Source organism: Triticum urartu, chromosome 5 (assembly GCF_003073215.2).
Source record: "Triticum urartu cultivar G1812 chromosome 5, Tu2.1, whole genome shotgun sequence".
Taxonomy (NCBI): domain Eukaryota; kingdom Viridiplantae; phylum Streptophyta; class Magnoliopsida; order Poales; family Poaceae; genus Triticum; species Triticum urartu.
The window spans coordinates 238,138,785-238,152,985 of NC_053026.1; the positions used below are offsets into that span (position 1 = coordinate 238,138,785).

The 14,201-nt window shown below is 41.8% G+C and overlaps 1 long non-coding RNA gene across 2 annotated transcripts; it reads right to left on the reverse strand.

Annotated features, from left to right (window-relative positions):
- Positions 1-1,477: 1,477 nt before the first annotated feature.
- Positions 1,478-3,823, reverse strand: LOC125555847. Of its 2 annotated transcripts, XR_007304906.1 has the most exons (6): positions 3,625-3,823; positions 3,356-3,472; positions 3,023-3,255; positions 2,667-2,904; positions 1,718-2,567; positions 1,478-1,651 (listed from the first exon to the last, which is right to left on the reverse strand). It is a non-coding gene; the product is annotated as an uncharacterized LOC125555847 (long non-coding RNA). The 2 variants fall into 2 exon arrangements; XR_007304905.1 differs by having other exon boundaries at positions 1,478-2,567; positions 3,625-3,820.
- Positions 3,824-14,201: the final 10,378 nt, after the last annotated feature.

Genomic DNA, 14,201 nt, shown 5'->3' on the forward strand with positions numbered 1-14,201 from the left:
TAAGAAAGATTATTCTTCTAGTAGTAACAATAATCATGCTAAACCCTATGATGTTGCTTCTAGTAGTTCTATTGATTCCACTAATGATTCTCCTAGCCAAGTTACACTTGAGCAAGAAAATAGCTTATTGAAGGGAATTATAGAGAAAGTTGTTTACAAGAGCCTTGCCGGAAGTAAGCAATTTGAGGAAATTGTACGCGAGCAAGGAAGACACCGGAAGAATCAAGGTGTCGGTTTAGAATGAAAGTTCAATGCCAATGGAGTTGAGTGGGAAGAAGATCAATACCCCAAGACGAAGTTTGTTCCTCAACAAGAGAAGTATGATCCTACTTCTTTCCAAGGAACACAAGCTCCAGATGATCTTCCACCACAAGACCACAAGCAAAAAGGCAAGGACAAGCTTCAAGAGGAGATTGATGCATTTGAGGAAGCTCCCAAAGCCTTGGTCAAGTGGGTTCCCAAGACTACATCAAATTCTACTTCATCAAGTACGACTACAACTCCAAAGATTCCCATCAACATGGTGTGGATCCCGAAGAAGAAGAACTAGAGAGTTCTTGAGGGTGACTCCGCCAACATACTTCACTCATATCATTTTTGCGAGGACAAGTGCAAAAAACTTCCATATCTTGCACTAGTTCAAGGAGTCACAAACCCTCTTGTTGCTAAGACAAGGGACAAGGTAAACTAATGCTTTCATGGACATCATTCTATGTGAACATCACTCTATGTCTATGGATATCCTTATTTGTTCCTTGTGGGACTAACCCATGTAGGTATTGAAAGTGCAACTCACTCCAAAGGATTGCTCCAAAAGATCTACATCAACATTGAGCATCTACATTTTTAACACCTACATGAAGTCGTCATCGAGAAAACCCAAGGTTAGTTCATCCCTCTTAGGGGGGATATCACATCTAGGGGGAGCTTTACTCTAATCAATTGAGCTAAAGCAACTCAAATGGTGTGAACACAACAATGCTTTATGTAAAAGTGGCAACCCAACTTGTGCTTAAACGATGAGTATGACCTACGATCAAATGTTCTCATTTGACTCCTAAGTCAATATACTCATATATAGATGACCTAGTCAGCGCCAAATTGCTTGATAGATGCTAGAGTGATTGTGCATGCTTTGTCACATAACCAAAAAGAGGATAATAGTCTCTCGAAGCTGGGTATGCTATATACAGCTTAGTTCCATGTATATAATATATGTATAGCCATTTCTATCTTATGGCTACTTTCAAATGAAAATGTTTTTTATGTTAGAGACTCTTGCTTCAACTTATACTCGTCACTGGACTACTATGAGTATACTCGAAGACCCATCTATAAATTAATAGCCTTGATCAAGGAGCAACAATTAACCTTCACTTAATTGAGTAATCGCATTAACCTGAAGGAAACCACAATAGTTATATAACTTCAGGAAATGGTGAAACATCAATGCACAGATTAACTCGGCCAAAGCCGCTGGATGGAAGCTATGATTTTTCTGAGCGATGCAGTACACACTTCATGACATGTAAAATAATTGTCAAATCTAAGATTCAAACTTGAATTTCTTTGTAAGAAGAAAATAACGTAAGTACCCATCTCTGATGAATTATCATAATAATAATTTCCACACTGCAAGAAAATCACATACCTTCAAAGAAAAAAACACATGATTATTCTTGTATCAGAAAACCAAAATGTTTATATAAATGTTCACCTTTGGTTGCTGATGTCATCTTGGATTGACTCCCATCTTTTCCTATGTCTAGCAAGCTGCAACAGTCCCTGCGGAAAATGTCTACAGTATATCCAATAAAATCATTTGTAGCCAAAATACAAATAACTTATTAAATAGAGTACACAACTTACATGGAATTAAAATGCAAGAAGGTGCATAAATAAAGTATCCAATATGCGCAGGATTTCATGCAATGTTTTAGAGGTAAATTTTAACTGAAATGAGAATAAATAGACCTTTTGGCGGATCAAAACCTATATTATCTTCCTTTCACTCCTACTTGGATTGGTATTTAGTTCAACGCCTACAAAGCTACAGGCTACTGTACTTCCGCACATATTCACAAGCACCTGAAAATTAAGAAAACATGCATGTGATATTCGCGTATACATGTAGTAGCTTCTGAAGAGCACTCTTTTTGTAAGACAGCTTCTGATTAACCTATTGTTTTCTAAATTTCTAATTAGAGGAAGACATGATATTTACTTGAGAGCATAATCAAGAGACTATAGTACTGCCCCAGTAAGCAATTTTTGGTTCAGTGTAGCCTCAACAATTGATCGATCGCTGGACCAAAAGTAGAATTACTAAATCAACAGTTCAGTTTACAGGTAATGTATTTACTTTTACTGCAGTATTTGTGCATCATCTACATAAGCTGAACGTGTTTTAATACACATGATAGAAGTAAATCTGGAAGAACACCCAGTCGGTACCATCACCAAAATATTGAAATTTTATAACTTATCAGTAACTGATCATCTTCCATCCCAAGAAGATGAGTCCTCGTGAAGCTTTATACCTAGTTGTAAACCCTCTTTGACTTGACCTGTACAGAAACAAAAGAAAAATTAGAGGAAGATGGATGGGGATTGAGATGGAGTTGATCAGCAAAAAAAAGACATCTAGAATAAACTCTGTTTCGCACCCTCAGTTTTTCCCTTGCCTCCCTTGCCGTTGATCTTCTCTCTACCATCAGCAGTAGCACCGTTGCCCGTGTCTTTGTGATGCTGTAATGAGCCCTTTGAGAGGACCGCCCGCGCCGGCGTTCGACTCTCTTGCAACGAATCCTCTTCCCTTGAATGATCCTTCTTGTCATCTCCAGGAACACCAATTGAACCTCCTCCGTTTCGAGAATTATGTTCTCATATTTAATCCTTCGAAGCCTATAATAAGCATAATCAACAATTCACCCTGATCAATGGAAGATCTGTGGTACCTAACGTCTTAACTCTGTGGAATTGTTTTATAGGAATAGCAGGGGGGATAAAGGGGAGACCGAACCTTGAAATCGTCGGATCCATGGATGATTCATTGAAGCCTCACCATGTCCTCGCGCCGCCGGACATCACTATCAGCGGCAAGGTGCTCTGGAAGGCGCCTCCATGCTAAAATTTGGCTAGGAGATTCCTTTCAGCGCCGCCATGAGCGCCCCAGCTCAATCGAACACGGGATGAGCTGGGCACACTGTACGTCTTTGTCGCCTCGCCATCATCTGCGACTGAGTGAACCGTGGCCTAGTTGAACAAGAAATGTTTATTATTCCAACAATTTTTTTCTGGGAGCAAAACGAAATTATATAGCCAATAGTGGCAGAAGCACTTTCTGATTACACACCTCACAGTTCAACATGACAACAAACTTCATGTGACCATCCCCTTTCCTGCCAATTCTTGTACGTGGGTAGTTCTACTCCAAGTGATCTCTTTCCCGTGTGCATGCGCTGGAGGAATTCTGCACAGAATCACCAGAGTTTATAATACCACCAGCTTACTCTTGAAACAAAAGAAGAATGATTAAAGGGTTGGCCTTGACTTGTTTTTAGATCACAACCCTGCGTGATATAACTTTCATATTGGTATTCCCGTGATAGCCTGAGGACTCACCGTCGGCTGGCATAGAACAGCGGGACAAGGAGGCAACATGGGAGGGAGAGATCGAGGCAGAGGATAAAGGTAGCGATCGAGGCAGAGGATGAAGGGATTCGCCGGCGGCGGCGCTGTCGCCTATCGGTAGGGCTGTTCGCCCAGGTCGATTGGATTGGACGAGGGGATGAGGGAATGGGAGAGGGTGAGAATGGGCTGGGAAACTAACAAGGAGGGGGCTGAGCGAGGCTGAGAGAATGGGCTTTGGGAGGTAGAGGGCCCATATAACCACATACCATGGTTTCGGCTTCCAGAATAGCGAAAGCTGGCTTAGTTCGCGATTAGAAGTCGATCTGACGGACAGAAATATTCAGATCATGGAAACGGACGGCCAAAAATGTAAATTGCTGAGAAGGCTCGCTTTAGGCTCGGTTATACTGTCCTTAATTTACCATCTTATTGTGTGAGCATGTTGGTTGCATATTTTACTCATTCGAGGACATCCATTTGTTGTTTTGATTGTTTGACTTTTTCTCTTTTGCCAAATGGATGGACAAGAATGCCTAAGAACTCTCTCTAGCTATCTATGATTTTCTCGTCTCAAACTCTATTCATGCTACATCACAAAGTTTGATCAAGTCAGATTCGAACCACTCTGTGTGAGGAGCACTTGGAGTCCCCGATTCGTCATAGACTTAAACTTCCAAAACCTCTTTGTGCATTTCGGTATGACCGAGTCATCCATTTCGGTCACACCAAGATCACTAAGTTGATCTAGGTTTTCAATCTCGGTGCAATTGATTAGAACTTTTCGGTCACACCGAGTTGCAGCAACCGCTTGCGATTCTGCATCTCGGTGCCACCGAGTTGTTCCACTCGGTCACACCGGCAGGGTTGGGATATATATACCCACGGGTGAGATTTTGGAAATTCCTTCAAAACCTCTCAGCCCGCATGTGTCCTGCTCTGCCGCCTCGGGTCTCCAGATCGTCCTCTCGCCGCTAGCGACCTCCCGCCGCTGGTTTCCGTTGCCGTCAATGGATTTCTGCCCCTCCGTTGCCGCCATAGCGAACTCCGTTGAATTAGGGTATGAGTTCGATCTTTTGTGCTATTCCTTTAACTACGATTCGTAGCACATTACTTTGCCATGATCATGACCACATATGCAATCAATCTATCCACTGAAAACATCCTTTAGGTTAGGTTTGATTTGAAAATTTAGGGTTAGGTCTCCGCCGGACTCATCTCGGACCGACCGAATTGTAGAAATCGGTCTCACCGATTTGGCTTAGGCCGTTACAGTTGCACTTTTGGTCTGACCGAAAACTGCAAATTGGTGTGACCGAGTTCGATTCTTTGTGAAACCCTAGCAGTCTCGGTGCCACCAAACTGTGACTCGATCTGACCAAGTTCACTAGTTTAGGTTCCAAAAGCTGCTTCGGTATCACCGAGTTTACAAATCGTTAGCTCCAAAATGCTTTCTGTGAAGAACAAAAACTAAGTTTTTAAGTCATTCTTTTTGTAAAAACTCTACACTTTGTGATGCTCATCCACTCTACCTCATCTAAATCTATTCACAGGGTCTGCTGTCAGTAAGTTTGCAGGTATGTCTGACCAGAGCGATAGCCAGAACAAGTCAGAGGAACAGGTGCAGTTGAGTGAGGGCACTAGTCCCTCCAGCACTTCTGATGATGGTAGCAGGAGCACACCAAGCAACTTGCCCAAGGCAGCCACCAGAACAAGGAAGAAGAAGACCTCAGATTCTAAAGATGAGGATTATGTGGCTGTTGAGGAGGAAGTCAACTCTAAGAAGAAGGTGCTGAAGAAAGAATATGGCTCAGCTGCTACAAAAAGCTAGGGATGCACAAGAAGGCTCCAGCAAAGAGAATTCCCATGTCTAAGGCCAGAGCCTCAACTTCTAAAACCTCCAAGCCAACTGAAGAGGCAGTTGGAGAAGAAAAGAAAAGGAAGGAAAGGGTCAAGAAGACCACTGCCAGAGTGCTTGGTAGATCCTCCATTATGAGAGATCCAGAAGAAGAGGAAGAGGATGCTGCTCCAGCTCCTAAGGCTCAGAAACTTATGGGGGATGCAATCAAGTCAAGGGCTGCTCCATCTAAGCCCAAATCTGCTCCCAAGGCTGCTGCTCAGAAACCCCCAAAACCCAAGAGAAACACCAGAAGTATACCTGCTTAGGAGAAGAACAAGGCCCCAGTGCCTGAAGCTGAAAAAGAAGATGATGATTCTCATGTTTTGAGGAAGTTGAAGCCCAAAATTCCTGACCACAATGATGCTCATCCAGTCGCTGAGGACATGCACATTAGGAAAGATGCAGGATTGAGGTTATGGAGACAGTCTGATTCCTATGCTGTTAGAAGGAGGACTGCAGTTGACTATAAGTTCCATACAAAGGAACAATAAGATTTCTATGAAACCATTCTGCTTAGACAAGAAGCCCATAGTGTGTGACATGAAATGAGTTGATTGGGAATTCATCCAGGAAAATGAAGATCACTTCCCAGGAGTGTATGACAGCTTTAAGGCTTGTGGAGTAGATGAATTCGTTGGACAAAAGCTCACCAAATGGAATGATGAGTTGATCATGCAGTTCTATCCAGATGGAAGGATAGTTTGGATGTCTGAGGGTACCAGGTACCAGTCCACAGTTGATGAATGGGCCAAGCTAATCAATGCCCCAAAGGAACATGAAGATGACTTGGATGTGTATGCCAAGAAAATGAAAGACCACAACTCCATGGCAAACATGTACAAGGAGATCCCTGACAAAGCTTTGGAAACACATAAGCTTGGATCTGTACACTATCTGTTGTCTGGTCTGCCTACCATTAACTGGATCTTAAGGCACACATTGCTACCCAATTCAGGAGATCACAAGATGATCAGAGGACCCTCCATCAACATGCTGCAAATTTTTTATGTTCCCCAAAAGTTCAAAGTTATGAGCTTGATTGTAGAAATGATCACTGCTGCTGATCAAAATAAGAGTTGTGGGTATGCTCCACATATTCAGGAGCTCATCAATTCTAAGATGGGCACACGGACTTATTTGCTGGACAAGGAGCATCTACCACTATATCCTGAGTTTAAAGACAACACTGTTGTGATGAATGAGGAAGAACCATCATCAGCTCAAGTCCAGGAGAAGGGAGCCAAGGAAAAGGCTGAGAAAGCTGCCCAGATGCAAGTGTTGAAGAGGCATCTCGAGTCTTCCTGAAGAGCAAGCAAGATCAGTTAGGCTATCTGATTCAAGCTACACTAAGGATTGAGAAGGGCTTGGCCACCCTGACTCAGAATCAGGAGAGCCTGGAGAGGATTGTGGAGACAAAATTCTAAGATCTTGATCTGAAGGTGACTGAGATTCAGACTGCAGTTGAGCAGCTTCAGGAGGAAGCAGAGGAGAGGAGAGGAAAAGCAACCATTGATGCTTTTAAGCGTGTGCCACGAGGTCCAAGGTCTGTTGCAGTGCCAGTCTCAGATGTCAGAGCTTCAGTGTCAGCACCAGCAGCTACAGCTCCAGTGCCACCTCCAGCACCCACTCCATAAGCTCCAACTACATCGTTAGAAGCCTTCGTCCTTGGAGTTCCATCTACACCACCTCCCGAAGACCAAGCCTGAGAGACGTATAGCACTATGCATTTTCAAACTTTTTGGCAACTTGTTGCCAAAGGGGGAGAAATATGTATAGATCTTAGGCTTCGAGAGAGAGTGTCTTGCTTTTTATCTCTCTTGCTTTTGGTTGAAATTTTTGTGTCCTTGTGAGATACTTATGTGATCATGTGGTTGATCATATGCTACATTAACGTTTGGTTGAATGATGCTATCCTTTATATTCCATATATGATCACTCACTTGCTTGGTGATGAGTGCATGCTTTTAATTTCTATCATTTTGAGCACTCCATCAAGATGTATGTGACATGCAAGAGTAACCCATGATCCTAATCGATTGTGCATTTGCATTCAAAAGCAAATTTTAAATAATGCATAAATTTAGGGGGAGCTCTTGCTTATCACATACTTCTCAAAGCAACGATGTTTTTCAATCTTATAATCATTTGTCGAAGCTTTAATCTATATGTTGTCATCAATTACCAAAAAGGGGGAGATTGAAAGTGCAACTATCCTTGGGTGATTTTGGTAATTCCTAACAACATATAGCTCATTGAGCTAATGCTACTTGAAGATAAATATTTCAGGAAAAGCTCAATGATTGGCATGGCATGGATTAGAAAGTGGACCCCTCAAAATGCTAAGGACAAAAGATTGGCTCAAGCTCAAAGCACAAGACTCTACATTTTACTTTTAGTGATCCAAAATCACATTGAGTCCATAGGAAAATCCAATACTATTAAAAAGGGTGAGGTGTTGCTTAATGAGTTGCTTGCTCAAAATGCTTAGTGATATGCTCCAAAAACCCTCAACTACTTTCCCATATCCACATATGTCCCAAACCAAAAGTCAAACTCGGCCCCACCGAAATCTTCTATCCGGCGCCACCGGGTTCACTTGACATAGCTACTGCCAAAAACCCTAGTCACTTTGGTCTCACCGAGATGGGATTGCAAACTCTCTGTTTCCCTTCGTAGCATTTCGGTCCAACCGAGATGAGCGATCGGTACCACCAAGATTGCAATGCAAACTCTTTGTTTCCCCTTCGTAACATTTCGGTCTAACCGAGATGAGTGAATCGGTCCCACCTAGTTTGCCTGACCAACTCTCTGTTTGCCTATTACCAAAATCGGTCCCACCGAGTTTGTGTAATCGGTCTCACCGAGATTACGTTATGACATAACCCTAAAGGAATCAGTCCCACCGAGTTGACATATCGGTCCCACCAAAAATCCTAACTTTCACATTTTGAACTAAATCGGTCTGACCGAGCTATATGATTTGGTCCCACCGAGTTTGGTGATTTGTGTGTAACGGTTAGATTTTGTGTGGAGCCTATATATACCCCTCCACCCACTCTTCATTCGTGGAGAGAGCCATCAGAATATGCCTACACTTTCAACATACATTTTTTGAGAGAGAACCACCTACACTTGTGTTGAGGTCAAGATATTCCAATCCAACCACATAAATCTTGATCTCTAGCCTTCCTCAAGTTGCTTTCCACTCAAATCATCTTTCTACCAAATCAAATCCTATGAGAGAGAGTTGAGTGTTGAGGAGACTATCATTTGAAGCACAAGAGCAAGGAGTTCATCAAAAACACACCATCTATTACCTTTTGGAGAGTGGTGTCTCCTAGATTGGCTAGGTGTCACTTGGGAGCCTCCGTCAAGATTGTGGAGTTGAACCAAGGAGTTTGTATGGGCAAGGAGATTGCCTACTTCATGAATATCTACCCTAGTGAGGCAAGTCCTTCGTGGGCGATGGCCATGGTGGGATAGACAAGGTTGCTTCTTCGTGGACCCTTCGTGGGTGGAGCCCTCCGTGGACTCGCGCAACCGTTACCCTTTGTGGGTTGAAGTCTCCATCAACGTGGATGTATGATAGCACCACCTATCGGAACCACGCCAAAAATCTCCGTGTATACATTGCGTTTGCTCCCTCCAAACTCCTCCCTTTACCTTCATATGCAATTGTTTTACATTCCGCTACTATACTCTTAAAATTGCATGTGTAGGTTGATTACTTGTTTGTGCTAAGTTGCTAAAATCTGTCAAGACTTAAAATTGGGAAAAAGGCTAGATTTTTATTTGGTCAAGTAGTCTAATCATCCCCCTCTAGACATACTTTCGATCCTACAGGGTCCACATGTTAGTGGCCCCAACACCCACGGTGTAGTACGTCAGAGGATCGGGCTCCCAACATAAGGGCACATCAGCGGAGCCGCGTCCTTATGTCGTGTTGCCCCAAAAGTCAAAACATCACATGTACTCAAGTATCATAGTATTTCTGCTAGTGTTGAAAGCAAATGAATATCTGAATCAAGATTCGACTTTTATTTTGAGCAATAATTATTTATTAAGATTAATCTATCAATTATGTGCATAAATTGTTGGCATAATTTGACGCACAGTTTTGTGGCTGCTTCCGACAACAGAATCATCAAAATTTTGAGCACAAACATAACATGCAGACCTCATCCGATAGCTTGAAGTACACTTCAACTACATCCAGGAGATAGCCAAGTTGTTCCAACAGTGCATCATCATTGATCAGGCAGGCAGCTTTGAAGATGGCCCCTTCCTTGAATGCAAAGTCCTCCTTGAAGAAGAGCACGGGACCTCCCGGAGGCAAGCGAGAAGACTAGAAGACAACAACTATGTGCCATCATCGAAGGTGGCGAATTCGACGCTAGCATGGAGGTAGATGTCGATGAAGCGCGCAAAGGGATCGACAATGGTGGCGAGGTTGGACGCAAAATCATCACAAGAGACCTAGCAAGGGTGGAAGGGTAGGAGAGGCGTTGTCGGGGAGCAAGGTTGGCAGGGAAAACTGGAGTAGTACGAGCTGGAAGGAGGCTGTGGAGACGATGTGAAGGGGTGTGCTCGAGGCCATGGCGGCGTGGGATTGCTTCAGGGAGGAGGAGGCATGAATGTTGGGGATGGGAGGAAGATCAAGATGTGGAGTTGGGTAAAGAAAGCCAGCCAAAGAGAACGGCGCGCTATTGGCATGTGGTCCACCTACCAGCTCGGTGCTCGTGCTAAAACAGGGAGCAAACGAGAAGAACGAAACGCCTGCAGTGATTGCACAACATATGATATTTCGATTAATGTAATTTTTATGATGTATGGAAATATTAATTAATGTGATTGATAGACTTATGGTAAAATTAATTAATTATTGATCGTGATTGATTCTTTCACAGAAAGACATTACTAAATAATTTGCACCCACATGAAAAGTTCTGATCTGTTTAGATTTTTTTTCATTGTGTGAGAAGTGAGGCAAAAATAAACTAGTGGGAGGGGGTGATGGGAGGTGGGACAAATATAAAACCAGAGTACCAAAATAAAACCGAAGTACCAGGCTACCAACTACTCCATTAGGAGTAGAGATTTGCACCCACATGGAAAGTTCTGATCTGTTTAGATTTTTTTTCATTGTGTGAGAAGTGAGGCAAAAATAAACCAGTGGGAGGGGGTGATGGGAGGTGGGACGAAAATAAAACCAGAGTACCGAAATAAAATCGAAGTACCAGGCTACTAACTGCTTCATTAGGAGTAGAGATATAGAAGATTAATTGCCTCGCTTTTCCAGTTAATTAGCCTCCTTTTTCTCCTTTGTTTTCTATAATGATCTGTAACATCCCAATTTAAATTTGGATGTTATTTAAAACATTCATATGCATTCATCATTTGAGCATTTTTGGAATTTGTTTTATTTGAATTTTTTATCCTAGAAACCTTAAGCAACTCAAGGACAAATTGAGAGAGTTGGAGGTTTTTCCAAAAATCCATTTTTGAATTTTCAAAATTTGGCAATATTGGATCAAAATTATTTATTCAAAATATTTTTTCCACTAATTTCAAATAAATAAAATAATGAGAGAAGATAATATGACTTCTTCAAAAACAGTAAAGAAATGCTAGAACTTTATTTTTGAATAAATATATATTTGTTTGATTTTATTTGCGTGTTTAATTATTTTATTAGTGTTAAAAGATTATTTTATTTTTAGGCATTTAGGTCCAGAAAAATTTTCATGCTAGTTCGTCTCCGGTCAATAACCAATAGCGGAACCTGGATGCTCATATTGGTTCCTACATATTCTACGAAGATCTTTATCGGTCAGACCGCATAACGATATACGTTGTTCCCTTTGTCATCGGTATGTTACTTGCCCGAGATTTGATTGTCGGTATCTCAATACCTAGTTCAATATCGTTACCGGCAAGTCTCTTTACTCGTTCTGTAATGCTACATCCCATAACTAACTTATTAGCTACATTGCTTGCAAGGCTTATAGTGATGTACATTACCGAGAGGGCCCAAAGATACCTCTCCGACAATCGGAGTGACAAATCCTAATCTCGATCTATGCCAACTCAACAAACACCATCGGAGACACCTGTAGAGCACCTTTATAATCACCCAGTTACGTTGTGACGTTTGGTAGCACACAAAGTGTTCCTCCGGTATTCGGGAGTTGCATGATCTCATAGTCATAGGAACATGTATAAGTTATGGAGAAAGCAATAGCAATGTAACATCCCAAATTTCCAATTTGGAATGTTATACATTAGATCATCATGCATATCATATTTTATTTTGCATTTTGGTTGATCCTAGAAATTCTACGCAACTCAATGACCCACGGAGAGAGTTGGGGATTTTGTTATTTTCATATTTGAGTTCTCTCAAATTTTGAGAATAGGATCATTTGATTTTATTTATTTTATCATCAATTATTTCTATTACAAAAATATGAGAGAGGGAATAAAATGACTTTCCCAAAATAAAGAAATATTGAGGATTTAATAATAAAATCAAATAAGATTTTATTTCGGAGTTTTTCGGTGTTTTATTTGAATTTAGGAAAAAAGTGTGTTTTTCAAGATTGCATTTAGGTCCAAAATAAATGTTCACCTTGTGCGGCTTGATTTTAGAAGCCCGTGAAAATTTATTTCGGAATTTTTGAAGTCCATTTAGTATTTATTTTTATTTTTCTTCCGAGCGGAATAAATTAAAAAAATTGCGAACCGACTTAACGGGCCGTGTCCGACCTGGACACCGACCCGGGAGGCCTTTATAAGCCGGGGGGAGCCAGCCGAGCCCAGCAACCCGTGCCCCCAAACCCTAGCCCGCGCGCCCCGCCCTAGCCGCCGCCACCGCCGGATCCCGCCGCCGAGGTTCGTCACGCCTCGTTTTCCGTGCCGAAAAAAAAGAGAGAAAAAAAACGGCGTTCGTCGTTTTTCTTTTTCTCGGATTAAATCCGCGATTTTCTGATCGCGATTCCTGATCCAATTTTCGTTTTAGTATAACTTTTCGCTCGTTTATCAGAATCAGGCGATTCAAGCGCCTAGAGTTTCGTCTCGAAACCCTCTATCCGTTTAACCAACTTAAACAAGATTTTGCTACTGTAAAATTTGCCCTAGATCCAGATTACTAGAACGAAGTTGTTTTCTTTCGTCGTTTGACTTTCGTTGCTTCGTTCGATTTGATTCTTTTTGCAAACTGGAGTTCTTAAGTTGAACCTTCTGGTTAGATCTCTTATTTGAGTTTTACCTGTGCATTAGATGAGTAATTATTGTATGCTTGTTTATTTGTTTGTGATAGAGTATCCGGAGTGCGCCGCTTGTTACTTCGAACCGTTAGGTTTCGCGGATCATCAGCAAGGCAAGTAGCACTTTGATCATACCTTTTCTACTACCCAGTTTTATTGCATTCGATCAATCCTCACACATTGCATGATTAGGATCTAATTAAATTGTGGGATGGGAAGTAGATGAGGTAGCACCTATTACATGTTATTATCAAACCTTTGGGAGTTACTTCTACGTTTGCTTATTATGCCATGCTATGCTAGTAGACGTGGATTGGGTGAGTGATATCCATGACAGATGTGAGATTGTTAGTTAATGGTTTATCTAAGGTGGCAACTTAAACACACATCTGGGTGGATTGAGGCACCTGGGTATTCCAGGACTTGCCTATTTTCTTTTGGACTGCCACCCAGGCTCAAAGGGGTCATGAGACTATTCATACTAGAAACTTCCGTGTGCAGCCACAAGTTATTATGGGCTCTAGCATAGTTGACTAAGTTGTGCGAACTCTTACAGTGGTAGACTAGCAGATGTAGGGGATGTAGGTGGTACGGTCTACCTGATCGTAAGGTGCTAGCGCATCTGAAAGACTATGTCTCAGTCATCCGTCTTCTCAAACACCATGTAGTGCGAGAAACCAAACGGAGGCGATCGAGTCTTGTGGAGAAAAGTGCGCAAACCTCTGCAGAGTGTAATAAACTAATCATGATTAGTCGTGTCCCCGGTTATGGACATCTTGAGTATCTAGTACCTGGATTATCATGTGAATCTCAACATGTTACTCTAAATAAATTTGGTTGGGTTATGTTTAATGATGTTGCTTAATTGGGATTGAGAATGCTGTCAACCATTCTCAATGTTTAACAACCATCATGATAGTAATTAAATTTATTCCTTTGAAGTAGGGAAAAAATGGCTTTACGCAAAACTGTAACCATAGAGCTTTCCACCAGCCAAATATGCATATAGTATAGCTGTTTCATTCCATTATTCTCTATGTGTTACCTTGCCAGCATATTCCATGTCCTGACCCGTTTTCGGGCTGCAACATTAATGTTGCAGACTTTTCAGACGATGATTAAGGAGTTTTTAGGTCGTGGTTCTATACTCAGTGATGCCGTTGGAGTTGATGGACTCACTTATCTTCCAAGCCTTCCGCTGTTATCGTTATTAGATGGCCTTAAGCCATATTTATTGTAATAAGTTCTTTTCTGAGACACTCGATGTAATAAGTGTGTGATTGCTACTCTGCTATAAATCCTTCGAGTACTGTGTGGTGTCAGCATTACTGATCCAGGGATGACACCGGAGCACAGAGATCAGACTGTTTGAGGTCTGGTCGCTACAGAGATGGTATCAGAGCACA